Here is a 6,930-nt window from a genome sequence, read left to right on the forward strand (position 1 = left end):
CCATCTGAAGGAATAAAAGCTGAAATAACCCAGTCTGAGAAGAAAAATTAAAAAGAAAATATGTGAAAAAAAGAAATTAAAGAGTAAACAGAACACCATGAAGTACACCAGTACATGCAATATGGGCATCTTATAAATGAAGAAAAAATAGAGACCAAAAAAATTTAAGGCAAAAATTGCTGAACATTTCCTGAACTTAAAAATCTGAACCTAAAAGTTGAAAGAGAACAAATATCTTTAACCACAATAGTCAATGATAGCCACATCAGAAAATATCAGTCAGTCAAGAGCCGATACAAAGAAAGTTGTAGAAACAGAAAGGGAACAGGAACTTGTTATGTATAAGAAAATCTTGATTAAAATTAACAGGTGACTGTTCAGCAGAAACCACAGATGTCAGAAGGTGCTGAGATATCCAAGTTTTAATAGAAAAAAATGCTATCAAACCTGAAATTTATGACTGGTAAAATGATACTCAAGCAAAAATATCTAGATAAAGAAAAGCTAAAGGAAATTGTGACTAATGCTTCTCTAAAAGAAAAATGCTATAACTATTACAACCCTGGCAAACATAACTATTAGGGAACACTCTGTATGAACAGATATAGTGAGAGACAATAATACAAATTGAGAAGGATGGAAAACTATAAGAGCTGCATATTTTTATATTGTTTACCTTAAACATTAGATTATTCACCCAAGTTAGTATTGTTCATAGTAGGCTATTTTAAGTTTTCAATAATAATTGAAGTCTCAAATATACCTCATTGTGATATAAAAAAATAACAAAAGTTTTAAAAAAAAAAACAAATATTTTAAATGTTCAAAAATGAAATTGAAGACCAAGTCAGAGGAAGAATCTATGGAAAACAAATATGTCAATGCCAGAATATGTAATATTGTACTTATAACAACTTTAAATGTGAGCTCTGGCTTAAAAAGGCACACACTGGTGCAAATGTACCTTTCAACGAAGGAGTCACTTCTGTGACTTCTATTCAAGGCATACTTTAGGTTCAAAGACAAATACACCAAAGCAAAATGACAGTAGATTCTGGGAAAGTGCTGCAATGTACTACAGAGCACTGTATACCTGCCTCTTCAACTATACAATAGGGGCTGTGGCAGGATTAGTATGAGGCAATTACTATAGAATTCCAGAGTCTATCTGAAGGTTTACAGCTTCTAAAAAGATTTGTAGAGTAAACATAAATTAAAGTTTATCAATTATATATAGCACAGATCAACAGCAGCTACTTATTCTTTATTAACCAAAACTGTGGGATGCTGCCTTGCAAGTATATCCAGAGCAGCTTACAAGAGCCATGATAAACAAAAAGAACCTTATCCTCCAAATCTCAGAAGGACTTGTTCATCGACTGTTGCTTCTGCTTTATAGAGGTCTGATGTAATATTTTTCTTTTCTATTTTGGACATGCTTTCGAATGCGAGCCAAGCATTCATGAATGATCCCTTCAGATTCTGATTTTGCTCAGCCCAGTGTTCCAGACAAAGCTTTTACTTTAGCCTGTCATTTTTCCCAGGCCAGGTACTGAACCTAGCTGAGTAGTGCTTTCTTCAAGACAGCCCACAGACACTTCAGAATATTTCATTCGTTCCAGTTCATAAAAAGTCCTGACCCAGCTGTATAGTTGGAAACTCTCACAAATCCCCTCTACTGTGGAGAGCTTTCTTCTCTTGTTTATTAACCTTTTCTTCCTACCTGAACTTGAACTTTGCATCATCCAGCCTCCTTAATTATTGTTGCCATGAGACATTACTTCAGCCTGTGATTGGACCCAGGCCAAGTTATCAGGCAAAGCTGTCACTTCAGTTCCTTCTTGGTCCAGGGCCAAGTGGCAAGGCTGAACTTAGCAGCTTCTATAAATCATCACTTCAGCTCCAGATGAACCCAAGTCCAAGGTTCAGGATCAAGCCGAATAATGCTTACTCCAACACCACTAAGCACATTCATTTACTTCTCTGCCTTTAGAAACCATAAATCTCAGCCTCACAGTAGGTAAACCACAGTAGGTAAACCTCAAAGTAGGCATTCCACTTCCACTGTGTAGAGTTTTTTACTTTCACTCTTAAATGTTTTGCTTCAATGTTCCAATGTTTTGCTTCAACAATTCCACTGTTATAACATTTTGAATGTTCCACTAGCTTACCTTAAGTAACATACAAAACCTTTACTCCTGTGTTACTTAACTCCATTATTTCACTTACTGAGTTCTTAAAATTATACCTTTATGCATTGTATATCAAAAATTAATGGTAGTTTTTTAATTAAATGTATTACTGTTTTAAGTTATGTGGAGAACAAATTTTGGAGGTGCATGTTGTTAATTTTTTATCTTTTATATTTTTTTCATGTATTTATCTTTACCTTAGTCTTGTTTGTTCATACTGCTTTTGAGTGTCTGTTAATTCTACCCCGATGAAGTACTCCATAAGACATTTCTTAAAGGGTAGTCTACTGGTAAAAGGTGCCAGTTTTTATCTGGGAATGTCATAATTCGTCTCTCACATTAGATGAACAATTTGTTTGCTTATAAGTTTTAGGTTTTACAGTTTTTTTTCTGACATCATTTGAAATATATTAGTCTAGTGCTTTCTATCATCTTAGTTTTCAAATAAGAAATCCACTGGTTATTCAGTGGTTATTCAGATAAGATATCCACTGGTTATTTTTGAGGGTCCCGTTTACATGATTATTTAATTCTCTTGCTTCCCTTGAAAATCCTCAAAATTCTCTCTGTATTTTTTCTTTTTTGACAGTTTAATTATCAGGTAAGTTTGATATTTTTTCTTTGAGTTTCTGTTACTTGGAATTTGTTGAACTTCTTGCGTGCTTAGTTATTGTCTTAAATTGTTGCATTCCTTACGAGTATTTTGTTTAATTGTCTCCGTGATTCTTTGTCGCTTCCTTTGAATGTGCAAATGCATAAGTGTGGCTGCTTGATGGTGTCCCTCAGGTTTCTAGACTGTGTAAAGGTACCTTTAACCTTTCTAGCCTGTGTTGGTGACCACTGTGTGGTTGACTGCCCCCATGGGTGTGTATCACAGTGTGGTGCCAATTTGTTAGTAGGTCTTACAAGGCTGATGCCTCCCAGAGCTCAATTCCCAGACTTCAAACATTGCAGTCTCATTAGTGCACCAGAATGTAGCAATATCTAATTGTGAGGTGTCACACAGAGCTTTTTGCCTCATGACCAAGAAAATTAGGGCGATGGATGCACTGGAGGCAGAAAACTAAGGTAAAGCACTGGAGGCAGAAAGATGTGGCTATGTGGAGACACAACTAAAACAAAGTTGGCACAGCAACTGCTCCAATCCTGTGTCTTTCTTCATGGCTTCAGGAGTTTGAGGTTGAAATTATTGTCAACAAATGACAAGACAAAAATGGAAATACAGTGTATTTGTTTTGGTGGAATGGTTTCGACAAACAGGATAACACTTGGGAACCACAGCAATACTTCATGAACTGTGAAAAACGTATATATGATTTTAATAGATGGAAGACTGAAAAAAAAAGAAAAAAAAACTTGCATGGACTAGAACAAGTAGAATTTTTCAAACAATGCCAGAGGAAGAACTTCCAGATCTACCAAGGCTAATTACTCTTTTTTTTTTTTTTTTTTTTTTTTTTTTTTGAGACAGAATCTCGCTCTGTCACCCAGGCTGGAGTGCAGTGGCCAGATCTCAGCTCACTGCAAGCTCCACCTCCCAGGTTCACACCATTTTCCTTCCTCAGCCTCCTGAGTAGCTGGGACTACACACGCCCGCCATCTCGCCTGGCTAGTTTTTTGTATTTTTTAATAGAGACGGGATTTCACCGGGTTAGCCAGGATGGTCTCGATCTCCTGACCTCGTGATCCACCTGTCTCAGCCTCCCAAAGTGCTGGGATTACAGGCTTGAGCCACCACGCCCAGCCAAGGCTAATTATTCTAAGAGCTCTCCTAAAATGCTAGTGAGTGGAAAACACGACAGATCCAAAACTAGGCAGTTATTTGCTGACAGCAAGAACGTTAGGAGAAAAGCAGCTTCACTTCTCTCCCAGAAAAAGAATGTGGAGCTAGTAAATTCACCTATCAAGACACTTGCACCTCACAGTCCTGTTAACAGCAAGAAAACTGTGAGTGGATTTCAGGTACTGTAGAAACTGGACCCCATTACAGCAGATCAGCAGGACACAGTGGTTTTCAAGGTGACAGAAGGGAAACCAGTCAGGGATGCTTTCTCAGGTCCCAGTGCAGAACAGGCTGGAATAGAGAACAGGACCCTGATATAGCCACTAATGTCTCAGATGTCTGGCACAGTTACTGCTTCCGTGGCCACGGGCTCAGCTGCCCCAAAAGCTATAATGGTATTAATAGACCCATTAGCAGCCACTGGAACAACAGACACACATACATCAGTTCCAAGAATGAAAGTTGGGTGAAGAAATGATACTGACAATGGCTGAAGACAGTCTTTAATTAGGAAGATATACTTCACCATAAGGTTAACAGAGAGTGCCAGCACATACAGAGACATTGTAGTGAGGAAAGAGGATGGATTCACCCAGATATTGCTATCAACTAGATTGACGTAAAAAATGCAGGAATACATTAGTAATTAAAGAAATGGCGAATGCTCTGAATTAGGGTGCTGCAGATGACAGCAAGCTTGTGCTGTTCAGTGCAGCTGGAAGTGTCGTTTGTTGTGGTCTTGATTTGGGTTCTTTGTGAAGCATTGAAGGAATGACAGAAAGCAAGCAAGTCTAGAAATGGTGGACACCAGCACGAACCTTGTGAATACTTTTCTTCAATTTAAAAAGCCTATTGTTTTATCAGTCAATGGCCCTGCCATTCGACTCGGTGCTTCCATATTGCCTCTTTGTGATCTCATGTAGGATACTCAAAAAGCTGGATTCCAAACCCCTTATATGACCTTTAGACAGAGTCCAGATGGATGTTCTACTGTTACATTTCTGAAAATGATGGGTGAAGCCTCTGCCAATGAAATGTTAATTGCTGGGCGAAAGCAGACAGCACGGGAGTCATGTGCCAAAGGCCTGGTCTCTCAGGTGTTTTTGACTGGAACTTTCACCAAGAGGTTATGATTCAAATTAAGGAGCTTGCCTCATATAATCGAATTGTGCTGGAAGAATGTAAAGCCCTTGTTTGCTGTAATATTAAGACTGAGTTGGAAAGGGCCAATGAGAGAGAATGTGAGGTGCTGAGGAAGATCTGGGGCTCAGCCCAAGGGAGAGAATCCATGTTAAAATATGCTGAAAATAAAATTGATGACTTATTTTTGATTGTCAGGCTGTCTGTTCAGGACCGAAGAACTAAGGTGAACCAGATACATCATGAGTTTCAAAATGCCCTATCCATCTTCATAGCCCAAAACAATTTCACCCATAGCGAAGGCTTGGAAACAGAACTGGAAATGTCCAAACTATGCATTTAAATTATTATGGCATTTTTAAGCATTGTGGCTTTAAAATAATTAATAAAACGATTCTTTGCCCAAATGTGATTATTTTATGCACAGATGAGCCCAAATATAAAAGCAGACAGGTGAGTACTAGACTGTTCTTGCAAGCTCTAAATTGTATCTATGGCTACTACTACATTTAAGACCAGAATTGTGTTTTATTAGATGTGGATGACAGAGAATTCCATAATAATTTTTTATTTTTCCTATTTTTATATCCTAGAATATAGAGTCCACTGGGGCATGAGGCAGCCCCAGCTTCCCTCCTACAAAGACAGGCATAGAACTATTGGAGATGGTGCCCTTGACTTTAGAGTGGCACAAAAACTTCAGAGACACAAAATTATGAATTAAAAGACTTATCTTTTAGAATAAATATTTCTGACACAAAATTCACTGATCATCATTCTCCTAAACTGAACATATGATTAGAATTTATGTTGAGATATAACTTGATTTTCTTTTCGTTTATAAATGTCTAGTTCTTACCCAGTTAACAAAAGAAAACTTTATCTCTCCAAAGTAAAACTTGTTGCATCCTATTAGTGAATTATAGAATCATTTTAGTGGAAATATCCATGTTCTAATGTTTGTAATATGCAGATTTAGGTTACCTTAGAGTATGTTAGGGTTAATAACTTTACCCTTGCATTACTTTGTTAATGTTAACCCCAGTTTGTTCAAAGGAAACCTTATAGATCTTTTTATTTAGTCTCAACCAATTTAACCATGAGTTGAAATATTTACAAACCTTTTAAAACCCTTTTACTAAGGGGCAGATTAGTTTCTTAAGAACTCATTCGTGTGCTTTTATTTCAATACTCAAGTTAGAAAAAGACCATACCATACCTCTTGAGTTTAGTTAATGTTCACTGTTGACATTTAGCAACTTTCATTTTTGGTGAACACACTGGCGAATAAGAGATTTTACTTATATACAAGGTGTTGATCCTAGAACTCAGACAGAAGTGCAGATACAGGCAGAGTTTTCAGCATCTGTCTCCACATATTCCAGGTTTTACCAACCTGTAAATCAAGCAGGAAACAACCCTGGAACTTTTAGCAAGCTGCGTGTCTAAGTTTTGTGATTTAGATGACCTATTTCCATTTTGATGACACCTGCATTTTACCAATAATCCTTAAGAATGTATTTCTTAAACTCACATTAATTGAAATATTTAAGTTGTTACTTTTCTTTGAGACAATTAATTAGAGCCTGTTTTTATAGACACTACACACATCACATATATAGCAACACAAACAGAAGATTCAAAGATTTTTATATGCCAGTTTCTTAATTGGATTACTGCCTTCAGGTTGTAGCCTTTGGAGGAACAGGGTTATTATCATGCATTTTTAGGGACTAATAAGCAGACCCAGCTGAAGGCAATTATCCTATCCCCCTTGGGAGTCTTGTTTCTACTGGTGGTTGTGGAGGTGATGAT

The 6,930-nt window shown here is 37.2% G+C and overlaps 1 pseudogene; it reads left to right on the forward strand.

Annotated features, from left to right (window-relative positions):
• Positions 1-253: 253 nt before the first annotated feature.
• On the forward strand, positions 254-5,458 carry LOC141409585 (testis-specific chromodomain protein Y 2-like; annotated as a pseudogene).
• The last annotated feature ends 1,472 nt before the right edge of the window (positions 5,459-6,930 follow it).

Source organism: Macaca fascicularis, chromosome Y (genome assembly GCF_037993035.2).
Source record: "Macaca fascicularis isolate 582-1 chromosome Y, T2T-MFA8v1.1".
Taxonomy (NCBI): Eukaryota; Metazoa; Chordata; class Mammalia; order Primates; family Cercopithecidae; genus Macaca; species Macaca fascicularis.